The 15,252-nt window shown below is 37.4% G+C and overlaps 1 long non-coding RNA gene across 1 annotated transcript; it reads left to right on the forward strand.

Moving 5' to 3' along the window:
- The first annotated feature begins 2,640 nt into the window (after positions 1-2,640).
- On the forward strand, positions 2,641-14,365 carry LOC119646266. Its single transcript, XR_005248707.1, has 3 exons — positions 2,641-2,962; positions 13,470-13,534; positions 13,581-14,365. It is a non-coding gene; the product is annotated as an uncharacterized LOC119646266 (long non-coding RNA).
- Positions 14,366-15,252: the final 887 nt, after the last annotated feature.

The raw sequence follows: 15,252 nt of genomic DNA on the forward strand, positions 1-15,252 counted from the left end.
ATAACTTCTCGTTCTCACACGGCCTTGTGAATATAAGTTACATTTGCAGTAGATTAATCAATTGAAATAAAAAATAACAAGTCGGAAACCGGCAGGTCGGCGTTTTTGATGTAACAAGATCTGAGTAAACGATGATTCCATTTACATATGTATAACTGATAGTGTATACTCGATATCCAATTTAGTGAGGTGCTGACATTTTATCCTTTAGACCGGAAAGAGGCAAAGTTGACCTAGTACAACTTTGTTAATAACAACTGAATTTCCATTTCCACACAACTATTATTATTGTGGATGTAGAATGAAATTGAGGGGGAGGGGGGGGGGATTTGTAGAAAATTTTTAAAATACAATTACCATATATACTCTCATCAACTTTATTTGAGCAGATATTATAAGGGAAGGGATTTCGGAGCTTATATATCATGTGCATAGACTACCATCATTTTTTCAGATTTTCCGACTTCGTTCGGATTCGTGCACTCCTCCTATTTGCAACCATTGCTAAAACTAACATTTGGTGGGAAAGTAATCTTCGATACATAGCTATATTCGGTGAAAGAAATTACCCTCCTTTAGATGTATGGAGGGCTCTTAAGTTCAACGTGCTGCAATGTAATTCACCGCTTGTGCGGGAGTTGACAGGCTCAACGTTTCAATCAAACGAACAGACAGCCAGACCTGTGAGGAGTTGCCAAATCTTTCATAAACCTCGATCTCAAGTGGCTGATAGGGCCAGTCGCCCACCCTTGACCGGCAGTGCAATTATGGCGGACAAATTGACCACCATGGTATCTAATGCTACAAGAAAAATGAGTTGAAAACAGATTAATGGACAACGAAAACGTTAACAACACTCACCGCATATGTTGCGGAGGGGCGACAGCAGAAGGTACTCCAGGACCAAATAATTTGGAATACGAAATTACGCTTCGGATAAAATGGTTTTGTGTTCATTTTGTGTGAGAAATTTCCTATTCACGTTTTCCCATTCGCTGATACCTAAAAATTCAAAACGTTTCTTCCTTTTTGAAAAACTGCAACTCTACCGTTCATATGAGTTAATTTTATATGATGATGAAATCATACACGTAAATGAGTGCGACAAATTGAGGTGAAATACAAAATTTTAACCTTTTATAACTTTGTTAATAATAGTTGGATTTTTTCCAATTTTCCGAAATTGTAAACTACATTATTGCTTACAACTATACTACATTTTGTACTTTTAGGATGAACTGGGGGGTTTTCGGGACCATTTTCAAAATATTATAATATTCCACTATTAACTTTATTTGAGCAGATATTCGCATGCAATGTATTTTAGGGCCTAGATTTCGTATAGTGCATCATTGTGAATTTTATCAAATTTTTCGATTGGATAGATTCTGAGAATGAGACCTGTTATACTTTTGGGTATACATTTTTAGCCCCCGTTTCCCTATATTCCACCCAGTATCAAAAATAATATCAACTGCGAAAAATACTAATTGAGGTCTTTCATTTGATCCCCCCATGATCATATTCTATGAAAATCAAATTCACACCTCCCTTTTGAATGTCTAACTCCGCCATTCACCAATACCCACCAAATTTTGCTGGATTTTAAGCAAGTATAAGATACAATGTGTCCGGATAGCTGAGTGGTTAGAGCACAAGGCTGTCGTACGGAAGGTCACGGTTCAAACCTCACTGGTGGCAGTGGGATTTGTATCGTGATTTGACGTCGGATACCAGTCGACTCAGCTGTGAATGAGTACCTGAGTCAAATCAGAGTAACAATCTCGGGCGAACGCAATGCTGACCACATTGCCTCCTACAGAGTACTGCAATCCTGTAGTGTACCGTTACAGTCTTTATCACACTTCAAAGCCCTGATCCATTAATTGTTGCGCCAACGATTATTATTATTTCCGAGTTATTACAATCTCGGCAGATGCCGGATTTTAACTAATACAGCCACTAAGTGCCAAGCATTTAGGCTCGGACGATCCTACCTACTTAAAAACTAAAGGGGCGCTGGTGGTAGTGGCCGGTGGTAGGTCAATTAGAGTCGAGTACTCTCCGCAGCTGACAATATTATGGGAAATACAACCACCCGCTCGAGATGCCAAATTTCTTTGATTTCCGGAGCCAATGGCCCATACTTCACCTTCTTCTCCACATATTTCCGTTCAATGTTTCTATTATGGGGGATAGCAACATTAATAGTATACGCGGAGCAACCCGTCTTATCAACTAACAGTACGCCAGACTTATTATAAGATACAATAGACAAGAATACACTGTATGAAAGAATGATTGTTTTCAGAATCTCGGGGAAATTTACATATTCATAACCAGTGATACATGTCCAGTACTTCATTTGTCTTTTCCAGAGGCCATCTTAAAAAGGTAAGGTATTTAATAATAAGTAACGTTCCCCCCTTTTCTTCCATTTTAACATGCCAAAATTTCCCTCTGATTTCCTATTTCCCACCCCGCCATCCATTTACATGAACCATATAGCAATTTTAAAATTAGTAATTTCATTTCGTTTATCAAAAATCATCGGTTACCTTTCCCTAAAATTCTAAAATCCAGTTATATGCAAATTGTCAAATTGTACATAATCACAATGCTCGAATATTACATGATCGGTCAAAAGGGAACATTGACTTTGATTTAAACTTGATCAACGTTTGTTTGTTGAGGGGATTGAAAATGTGTTTTGCCTTGGAAATTACCGGGTCCGACTAATCGATGGACAGCAGAACAGCTGCATCAGGGAGTTGATGGTGTGGACCTTTTAACTTTCGACGAGAAGATTAGTGGCAAGTGCTTCAGCAACGTTAATTTATGTGGAAAAGTGCATATTTCAATGTGTTTTTAGAAACCATATAAAGTTGTGCAGGCTACGAAAGCAAACATATATTGAAATTCCAATATAAGGAAGCACACCCTTTCCAAAAAAACGCGGAAGGTAAGAAATTAGAAGCAAATATTTAGACAGGTGGCCAGTCATTGTTGAAACGGCCCGAAAGCGAGAATTGCGGATGCTCTCTTTTTCTTCGTAAGTAATTATATTGATCGTTATATCAGGAATACCAGTCGTGATGAGGACTTCAGAGTTTGAAGTAGCAACGGATCAAGGGAGTCCAGAAAGTATTGAAAGGATAGTTCAGTGCCATCAATCGTAATCAAATTCCTCGCAAATCGGAACTTTAAGGTGTGACCAACATTCCCGTAGAAAAGTGTTGAGAAGTCGATGAAGTAATAGCAAGACGAGGTTTTCCTCTTTCCCAAATAACATGAAAGAAGCTTCCTTACTGGCGATTGTGTCAATACTCATAGCAATTGTAGAAAATTTTGATTAATATTTGCGTTATATAAGTCAACTTTTGATATTTGTTTTTATTGTGTATAGAATTTGAATGGAAGTCTTGATTTACTTTTAGAAGCAACGTTCTGCCTGCATTTTATTTTGTCTCTCTTTTTAGGGTTTTGTGTGAAACAAAACCTTATTAAAATCGATTCAATGTCTGTCTGTCTGTCTGTCACCCACACTTTTTTCCAAAACAGCTAAGCCGATCCGAACGAAATTTGGTGGGCAGATGGGAACAATGGTGTCTCACACATACACCGAGTGACATAAATTTAGGTGGAGTTTAAAGGGGGCTCCTCATACATGCAAAGGGGGAATTAAAAACAATTTTTTCATCGGATATAGTCATGTATTATCGTACTTTCCGAAACTGACAGTAGTTTTGGCGTGAATTGCAAAGTGCATGAGTAAGGAGTGAAAATGTATGCACTTAAAATGAGACAGGACTCATTTTCGGAAACTACCCAACCGAAAAATCCGAAAAAAATCAGGGCGCACCGCTTAGATGAAATCTAGGTCTCAAAATATGCCCCATTCCGATATCTGATCAAATGAACTTACCAATAGTATATTACTAACTTCTAGATACTTACCGAAAAACCCCCCGTAAATTGATCCTAGGGCTACCAGCATAGAGGACAATATTTCGTATACACGTGGAAATCTGGCCATTAACGCCAAAGTTATAACAATTCAAACTTAGCAATTTCGTGCGAATTAACTGCTTCCAAAGCCAAGCAAATAAGATGTTGACGTCATAATCAACGGGAATAATTGACATTCGCGTGAAATATTAAAGTTGAAGAATATACTTATCTGCAGCCCTTTTTAAAGTTTCGTGTAAAACACTTATGTGAAATCTAACCTTCGAGAGATTCCCCGTTCCGGTATTTGCTCAAATAAATTTGCTAATAGTGTAATATCAACTTTTAGAAATTGACTAAAAAGTTGCCGTTAAGTTCATCCTAGGCGTACTAAATTTTGCACCGACATAGAGGACAGCCTCTATGCATACACATGACAAGTTTCATGAAAATCCAACTATTAGTGTCAAAGTTATAGCAGTTCAAACTTACCAATTTCGTGCGAATTAACAGCATCCTAAGCCATACAAATGAGATGTTGACCACATTATTAACGAGAATAATTGAAATTCCAGTGAAATATTAAAATTCCATTCAAGAAGAATCTAATTCTCCCCAGTCTTTCTAGGGTTTTGTGTAAAATAAAATCTTATTTATATTTGATGTGGGTTACATACTTGGCATTTGCTATTAATATTAAATTCAGACTGTGAAGCGTATGAGGTTGACTATTATCAATACAGGGGTTTCCACCAAATGATTTATTTAAATCGCTTTCTAAACAATAGAGGGCAATGGAATTTTAAGCTATATGACACGGAGCTGTCGTGCACCTGTCACTCCTCACACCTTTTTCTTTTTCTTCAGCGGGGGTCGGCTCATCGTGATGGGTTTCGTCATTTTATTTTATCAAATGCCTGATAAGGATGTAATCGCGAGGCCTTTAAATCCCCATCCAGCGTATCAAGCCAATGGCAGTAACCTGTCCCTCGAGATATTTAAATCGCTCAGTTCTGGCAATGGCAGTGACCTGCCCAGGGTCAATGCTATCAGCCAATGGAGGACTACGTTATGCTCCTTAAATAAGGAAACAAAAAACCTTCTTTTAAGATTGAATTGCATGATTTTTAAGGTTTTGTGTGAAACAAAACCTTATTAAATGCAATTATTGAATCGAATCTGTCTGTCCGTCTTCCAACTGACTGTCAGTCTTCCAACTGACTGTCACATCTCATTTATTCGGAAACTGCTGTACAGATTGTCACGATATTTGCTGAGAGCATCTGATCTGTGTGGCCCTTTACATGCAGTGAGTCGTCCCATTTGGTGTTGAGTTTGAAGGGGGCTCCCCATACATGCGAAAAGTTGATGAATATGTTCAGGTGGGGTATCAAATGAAAGGGCTCGATTAGTACTTTTCGAAAATGATATTATTTCTGATATTGCGTGGAAGATAGGGGAGTGAGGGCTCAAAACGTCTGCCCAAAAAAGTGGAGCTGGTCTCGTTCTTAGAACCTCTCCAACCGAAAAATCTGAAAAAATCACAGTGATGCATCTATACGAAATCTAGTTTTCAAAATACATTCCATTTCAATATCTGTACAAATAAAGTCACTAATAGTATATTACCATATTTCGTAAATTAAGTTTATCCTAAAAGTAGACAATTTGCTAGCAATATGGAAGATAATCTGGACATAATTCCGGAAAGTTTGAAAGCAGTCGGACTATTATTAACAAAGTTATAGAAGGTCAAGCTGTTGCATTGCATGTAAATCTATTGCACTGTAGGACGTGTTTGACGTCATCATCATATAAAGTGAACTTATATGAGCCGCTACATTTTCGCTTCTTTTTTTGCTTTTTTTAGTTATTTGAATATCAGTATCAATTACTGCAGACAGGCATGTGAGTATATGTTATATGTACGTGCTAATGAAATTTCAGTGTTTAATAAAATGAACATATGTATGTTTTCGTGCACAGAGTAAAATAGAAATGCGTGGAGATGCGGGAATAGTCAATGTTTGTTTAGGATGAGCACAATTTGTTGTTTTTAATATGTATGGACATATGTATATTTTGTTTGTCAATATATGACGGAATATTTTGCATTCTTAGCTATGTACGAATGGCAAAACGTGGATAAGAAGTTGCTCATACAAGGTGAACACAAAACCTTTACACCAGAAGCGTCGAACTTCCGGTATTCCGACTTGTTTTATTATTTATTGGATGAATATACGTTTAAGTATGATTTATAACTAACTAACTTCTCTCTTCAATTTGGACTTCCTTCATCCTTCCTTCTGGGTGGGAATAGTTAACGCTCACGCATAAAGTGTTACATAGTTCTACGTCGAATTTTATGGAGGGGTCCTTACGCATGTCAAGAGGTGTAATTTTTTTCACCAAATATAGTCATTTGTGGTATCAAATAATGTTGATAATATTGTATTACTATAATTTTTAATAATTGGCTGTAAAACCCCCCCCCCCCCCCGAAGTTCATCCTAAAATCATGAAATATTGTAGCAATATAGGCAATCACATAAAGCATGATTCTATAAGTTTGGTGGAAATCGCAGTGTTATTAGCAAAATTATAGTAGGTATAGGTAGGCTGTCGCTTCTGTGCAAATTCAAGACATGACAGTTTCACGCGAAAGTAGATGTTTTCACATAATATATGCAGATATTACGTGCTAAGTACTAATGGGGCAAATGTCCACTCAAATGTGTTTATAAAAGAAATACACAAAACCCTTTCATACCTGAAGCGCCTAGCTTCCGGTTCTTCGACTTGTTTTTCTTTTATTCACATTCCTGAGCTCCAATATTTACGGATGGACCTTCACGGTCAATTTCGTCATCTTTTTAGGTTTTTGGGAAAGCTTTCCCCTCTTGGTAATTTCCGGCCGTTTCTGATGGTTTTTTTACCATCGATAATCCTTATTGTCATTACAATTATCATAAATAACTCGATGTCACCAGTCAGGATTGAAAACAATCTCACTAACCCCTTTGAGACATTGAATGAATTGAAACAGAGTAAGAGACTGTCACCATTTTTATTTCATCTGGCACTAAAGCAGGGCATACGTGGATGTGGTACGGTGTTCTTCATCTAATTAATGACGGCAATGGCCGATATTAGCATCATGTCACAAGGGTGCAAACGAAAACAAAATAAAAGAAATTACGCAAACCGGAAAGATGACACCCATTAAATAAAATACCACAATCAGATTTCAGCATGATTGAGAAAGTGCTATAACTATAAAGTACTAGTATCAATGCATGGACATTATTCGAATACATAAAAGAATTGTGGTGAGCAAACCAAAAGGGCAAAGCCCAGTGGGAGGAAACGATCGATGGATTCATTAGGTGAAAGTGACGCATCATGCCCTGATTGAGGAATTAGAGGACACGATTAAGATGTGGGGACTTCTGAAAGAATTTCAATCTGAAGGCTGAGGCGTGAAACGGGCTTTACAACGAAACGGTAGTATTATACTTTCGTTGCATGCTCCATCCATTCTATATTTCTCCTTCTAGAAATTCATTAAAGCAGGTGTCTCTGGTTTTCATTGATATTATATCATGACTTTGATTTTAGCACTTCGCAGATATCATGTTAATTCGCTATTATCGAATTTTACGTGCGGGAAAACGATATTTTGAAGGATCATTGTTGGGTTACTTACTTCTGGTAAAAAAATAAATCAGCTTTCAAATTTTCTTTGCAAGAGTATTGTAATATTATTATAAATTTCATGAGAATTAATTAACTTTGATGCTTTAACTATTATCTACTTTTCATTTAAATTATTTTTATTTTGTTGATTGCAACGCGAGGAACCTGTGGCAATTCTTTCGCATTACATAATGAAAAGTTTTCTTGGTTAGAATTTATTCCGTTGCAAACATATTGGAGATTATTCTGAACTTGTGACTTTGTTTTGGAGATAACTCTCCGGCGGTCACATGATTTGCATGACGAAAACCATTCCTCAAATCAAATTCGACTAGTCATTGTACAGTCAATTTTTGATTAAAATAACATTATCAGAAGAAAGCCTACCCACTTTTTCTATATTTACCCATTTGAATCTAATCATATGACTAAACTACCTCAATAAATTTGACCTATTTTTATTTTCTATCCCACAGTAGTTTTGGTAAACTATAGTTGCTATATGGGTGTACATCTGAATTAATATCAGACGATTATATGTACATGCGGATTTTAATAAATAGGGAGTGTTCAGTTATTTGCATCCAGCTCTTTGGTATGACGGCAACGTGCTGTTTATTGCATAGATTGATTCGAATATGATTATAGGGCAAATGAAACGTTATCACAGATGAATGGAGTAAATTAGAATTAGCTTCGGACATTTATCATATGCAGTGCGCATCTACCGGAGCCTTCAATCAATTATATGTATAATTGAAAAGTTTACATACCCCAGAGCGAAGCAAAAGGCGCCCAACGTGGGGTCAATGAAGGTAGCCTACACTTTATATGTTTCATCACTTAACTCATATCTTATTCGTAATTAATCAGCTGTCTATTAACTCTCTTGCTGATCCTGTTGATCATCTTCATCATTTTTAAGATTTTGCGCAAAGCAAAAGCTTACTAAAATCGGTTTACTGTTTGCTACTCTGTCTGTCTGTGAAATGTATTTAAACGGGTATACCTATTGACACGAAATTTGGTGGGAAGGTTGGAACCGTGCATCCTCACGCATATAGTCAATGTCCTTCTACTATGTTTAGTTTAAAAAGAGGTGGAAAAGGGAGGTGTACATATTTTCTTCCACCAACTGTGGAGTATCAAATGAAATGTCTGGATTAGTACATTTCGAAACAGGCTTCTGTTTTGAAATCAGTTGTAAAGGAAGTGTGGGGGCTAGAAATTAATCACTTATTTCACGAAACCATTCTCAGGAACTACTCCCATACGATATCCAAGTCGCAAAGTATCTTTTACATCAACTTCGGCTCAAATGAAACTGATAACAGTAGATTATTATATTTTTTGAAAATTGACTGAAAACTCCATTCAAGTTAATTCTAAAAGTACAAAAGTAATTTGGGTTATAGCACAGAGCATGATACTATGGAGTTTGGCAGAAATCCTACTACCACTAATGAAGTTATAATAAGTCGAGTTTCTCTCTAAAAAGCTCTCATTCGTGCATGTTTTTATAAGGTATTCTCCGGTGTATGGAAAGTAAAAGGATGAGGGTTTATTCCTGTGCAGCGACATAATAAGTCAAAGCAAAGAGTCACGTTCCGTTGAGCCAAGAACAATAATTAAATATCTCATTTACTCAATCTAACAAACTAAACAGACTTCAGGGTCCCACAGTAAACTCCTCTCTCTGGGGGTCCCCAAATGGACCTCGGCACAAAACCTGGAGGTCGGAATTGTCAATCTTGAGGATGAAGCCAAAATCCGAAAAATTGGTGTGTTTCAAGGATTCGAAGCCGCAGTATCTATTGACACCTACTTGCCTATCGCTCTGTTAACCAGTGTGAAAAGGCGAGTCGGGCCCTTAGCACGCTTATGCATATCATGTATCTTAAGCATGGCATATTTGAAATCTTTTTCAGGATGGATATTATGACTCGCATATCACGTCGGCATAATATGAACAACTATCACAAAATATGAAATAGAAAAAATAAATGCTTCGCTAGTCTAGATCCTACGATTTAACATTACTTGGGTCACGGTTACGAGGTTGAGGGGAAGTTTTGTCATATCAACTTTCAATTTGTCAAGATTTTATGGTATATTTTAATGTATTTGATAACAAGGAAATATTAACCATGATGAACCAAAGCACCTTAAAAAGGAAGCGGAGGAAGTTAGCTGGCGGTGCGACATACGACTCAAACTCAAAACAAGCCGGGAAACCGGAAGCTTGACGCTTCAGGTATAAAAGGTTTAGCGTTTCCCTATGTGAGGAGCATAACGTAGTCCTCCATTGGCTGATTTCATTGACCCGAGATATTTAAATCGCTTAGTTTTGGGCAGGTTACTGCGATTGCCAGAACTGAGTGATTTAAATATCTCGAGGGGCACAACGCCAGAACTCAGCGATTTAAATATCTTGAGTCAATGCTATCAGCCATTGGGGAACTTCGTGATGAAATTGCTTCACGCATTAGCGGAACTTGGGTGAGGTGGCATTCCACAACTGTAGTTCTTTGTGATCGACAGGTCCCAAATCTAAAATTTACTGCAATGTCGTCCGTCTCCCGCTCTCTATATTTTTGAGTGTTGGCCGACGATAAAAGACAATGAACGGCGTCTTGCGGTAATGCGGACGAAGATGTTGCATTGGACTGGTGCTGTGACACGTTTTGATCACGTCTGAAATGAGAATATCCGCGATCGATATGGGTTTGCACCGATCGTGGAAAAATTTGCGAGAGAGACGTTTTCGATGGTGTAGTCACGTAATTCACGCTAACGAGAATCTACTTACTAACATTGGTCAGAACATCGAAGTCGATGGTAAGCAACCAAAAAGCCGGCCGAAACAACGGTGGCTTGATTCGCTGGATGGGGATTTAAAGGCCTTGCGATTGCATCCTGATCAGGCATTTGATAAAATAAAATGAGGAAACCGTTCACGATGAGCCGACCCCGCTTGTGGACGGGACAAAGGCTGAAGAAAAAGAAAAAGGTGTGAGGAGCGTCAAGTGCATGACAGCTCCGTATCACATAGCTAAAAATTCCATTGCCCTCTATTTTTTAGAAAGCGATTTAAATAAATCATTTGATGGAAACTCCTGTTTTGATAATAATCAACCTCATACGTTTCGCACTCTGAGTTTAATATTACTAGCAAATGCCAAGAATGTAACCTACATCTAATATAAAAAAAAACGCTGGGGAGAATTAGATTCTTCTTGAATGGAATTTTCATATTTTACTCGAATATCAATTATTCTGGTTAATCATGACGTCAGCAATTTATTTGTATGGCGTAGAATAACAGCTTTCACGCGAAATTGATAACTTTGAACTGCGATAACTTTGACACTAATAGTCGGATTTTCATGGTATGTATATGCACGAGGCTGTCCTCTATGTCGGTTCAAAATTTAGTATACCTTGGATGAACTTAAGGGGAGTTGTTTAGTCAATTTCTAAAAGTTGATATTATACTATTAGTAAATTTATTTGAGCAGATACCCAAATAGGGCATCTCTCGAAGATTAGATTTCACATAAGTGTTTTACACAAAACCATAAAAAGGGCTGCAGATGAGTAAATTCTTTATAAATGCGACTTCAATATTTCACGCGAATGAAAATAATGCCCATTAATTATGACGTCAGGCCGGTACAATTCGGAAGTCCTAGGATAAATTTAAGGGGTTTTTTCAGTAAATTTCTAAAAGTGGGTAATATACTATTAGTAAGTTTATTTTATCAGATATCGGAATGGAGCATATTTTGAGGCCTAGATTTCATGTAAGGGCATCACCCTGATTTTTTTCGGATTTTTCGGTTGGGTAGCTTCCGAAAATGAGTCCTGTCGTGCATACATTTTGACTCCTTACTCACGCACTTTGCAATTCACGCCAAAACTAATGTCAATTCTGGAAAGAACAAATCGAGACCTTTGATCTCCTACACAATTATATCCGGTGAAAGAATTTTTTGAATCCCCCTTTTGAATGTATGGGGAGCCCCCCGTTAAACTCCACCTAAATTTATGCTACTCGCTGTATGCGTGGGATTTCATAGTTTCCATTTGTCTACCAAATTTTGTTCGGATCGGTTTAGCCGTTTTGGAGAAAAGTGCATATGACAGATAGATAGACATTGAATCGATTTAACAAGATTTTGTTTTACACAAAACCTTAAAAAAAATATAGAATCAAAATTTCCAAGCAGATATAATTTCTTAACGTTGATTTCGAATCGTTTGCCACAAATGTATGCATGCTTTGCCCGAGATCTGGCTGGGTGGCTGTCCGGTTGGAAATCCGGTTGAAAGCGACGGCTGAGTGCAGTTTCAAATTTCGTGGTGGATCGCCGTTTCGTTGTGATGCGCATTTTTGTTTTTTTTTTTAAGAAAAGCTGTTAAAATCCGGGGCTGAGTCAGCATTGTTGGTGACATTGGCGGTGTATTTTAATTGGCTTAGGACTGCGTTTGAGTTGTCATAAACGACATTAAAATTATAACTTGCATGGTCGCAGCAGTACGAAAATGCTCTGTAAGGGACAGAAGTCATGGTGGAACTTCAGTACTTGTGGGTGAACCTTCAAGGGCAATTCCACCAACTTTTTTAGGTTTTGGGATAGGTGTCTCCTCTTGGTCGTCTTCGGTCACTCATGATAGTCGTTTGACCATCGCCAATCACATATTAATATTACAACATGACAATCGACCCACTCTGGTTGCCATGAACCCCCAGGCTAACTGATTTCCCCCACCACACTTGACGGTTTTCTGTATTTTGCGGGTTTCAAGCTCTATATTAGTTTACTAACGGAGCTACTCCTTTCTATCAAACCACAAAGGTTGTATTTAACTTTTGCAATCCACAGAACTGATAATAATAATCGGTAGCGCGATAATCCAATTGAATGATCAGGGCCTTGAATGAGGGCCTTTGAAGAGTGTTACGGCACTTCATTCACACTACGGGATTACAGAATTATATTGTAGGAGGCAATGACTGGTATCCGACGTCAAGTTACGATATAAATCCCAATCGTATGACAGCCTTGTGTCCTAACCAGTGAGCTATTCGGACACGGATACGGAATATTTAAAGCCTAAACATTTTTGTAAAATCTGGAAATGCGGCCATTTCGACACCAACAACAGACTGTTCCGTGCCGATATTCTCTATGTACTCCTAGATGGGGGTAGGACATGAAATGTGAAACCGCTGTCAGCCAATATACATGCGGTGTGCCATGTGGATACTCTGGCCTAAGATAAAATCAATTAAAGAACTTCACCGGCGTATGGGCTAGACACCTGGAGACGTGTTGATGATAGAGTAGAATTGACACTGGATAGGTCTTTTTTTAAGAAAGTGTGTCAACTGTATCACTTTATCAAGCAATGGAATCTAGTATCCCGGGACGGCGAACGGGTAGGTCACCCTAGAGTTTGCTTAGGTAGAATCGTGGAGGAAGTGTGCAAACTTCTCGGGAAGTCCTGGAAAATACTCATGCCCGTTTCAGTGAATTAGAAAAGATGATATGGGGATGTGGTTGATACACTATGCCTCACTAAATGGTTTACGTTAACTATATGCAGATGGCAGGAAATTCTCCGTGCTTACTGCATCCACAAATTGAAGCTTCCAAACTGCAGGACGTTGAGCCAAGTAACTAACATTTCCGAGTAGTAGACTATAGATTTTATAAAAATTTTTGTTAAAAGATAATGGCTACGCCACTATAGCATTCTTAATAAGCTAGGTTCCACTTAGGAATCGATAGCGAACATTTTTTCAAAATTCTTTACAGGGAAAATCGTCAAATGATTCACTGAGATGTACAGGACAATGGGTTGTCGATTCGATACAATAGAGGTTTGTATGATGATGTGAAGAGTAATCTTCACATGTAAAGAAGCAGAAACTGATAGACTTTAATAACATTGAAAGTGCATCACTTTTGAACACGATGATCTGGGCGACATGCTGATTGAGTGGGAGCTTTGAATGGCAGCATATTTATAAAACTAGCGTCTAAAAAGGAAAATACGCTACTAACAAAGAGAAACAACCTGAAAAATGGGTATTTATTTCACTTATTTGAGATTATTCATAATTTCTATTATTTTGAAAAGAAAATATTACGTAATTATTGCCTCATTTTCCAAACAAAATCGCATTTGTTTACTGATAAGAAAAATGTCATTCATTTGATACCATTCCAAATTATCTCAATAACCTTTTGACCGTCCAAAAATGGTCCACTGCCATACTTACTTTGAACTTGATTTTAGTCACGATGTCAATATTTGCAAATGTATGAACGAACGTAGAAAGGTTTTTACACAAAATTTATTTTCAAATTTCTTGAGGTTAATCGGGTCAATTGATACGAGAGATTCAAGAAATGACCTTCATGGTTATTGAGTTGTTTATAAACATTTTTTTCTCAGATGGGATGAGTTAAGAATTTATTCTATCAAATTTCATTGGAATTCATTGAAGCTGATTCTAGAAATAATTGAAATGTTTGAATCAACATGAATCTCATTCATGTTTTAAATTGTTCAGATCAATAGACAAATTGCATAATTTCAACCAAACAACAAAACTTATTCACTCGACTTGTTAGGTAACAATGCTAATACTGATATGCATGTATGTAGATTCGAAATTAGATTGGAATTAGTTGCATTAGAACGTCAGAATTTGATTCGAATTCAGACAACTCTACCAATTTTCGTTATTGTTTGTGAATTTATATTGATAGTAACTTTCATAATTTTACGTAATGGATAGTGAGTTGAAAATGTCCAATTAACAATTGAAAAGAGTTGTTTCTAAGATATAGTGCCTTTTTAAGGTTTTGTTTGCAAAATGTATGTCTGTCTGCCTGTCTGTCTGTCTGTCACACGCACTTTTCTCAGAAACGGCTATACCGATTGACACGAAATTTGATAAGAAGGTAGTAACTGTGAACGTCCAGACATGCAGTGAGCGATATCCTTCTACGTTGAGATTTAGGGGGTGTCCCCATACATGTGAAAGTGGGGTGATTTTCACCGAATATAGTCATGTTGGGTATCAAATGAAAGTCTCGATTAGTACTTTTCGAAGCCTGAGCCGAGCCAGGACTTGTAAGAAAGAAGAATTTTTTTGGGAAATTGAGTAAAACCCCCCTTAAGTTTATCCCAGAGTTATAAAAGTTGGTAGTGGTGAATATAATATGAAGCATATTATCCCTAAGTTTGATCAAAATCATACTATTAGTAACAAAATTACAGTAGCTCAAAGTTGGCTTTACCGTGTCAATTTACTGCAACTAAATACCAATATCACACTAAAGTGAGTAATCAGACATGCTAAATGCATATACATAACGGGCTACTTACAAATGGGATAGTCTTACACTCAAATATACTCACAGAAGAAGCAAACAAAACCTTTTATACCTGTAGCGCCCAGCTTCCACTTTCCCGATTTGTTTTGGAATTGGTTACAGTTATTATATTATTGTTTGGATGATTGGATACTTCTCTCCATCTTGCCACACTAATGGCAATGTGCCAAGTTGTAGAAGACTCGAATCTGAA

Source organism: Hermetia illucens, chromosome 1 (assembly GCF_905115235.1).
Source record: "Hermetia illucens chromosome 1, iHerIll2.2.curated.20191125, whole genome shotgun sequence".
Lineage (NCBI taxonomy): Eukaryota > Metazoa > Arthropoda > Insecta > Diptera > Stratiomyidae > Hermetia > Hermetia illucens.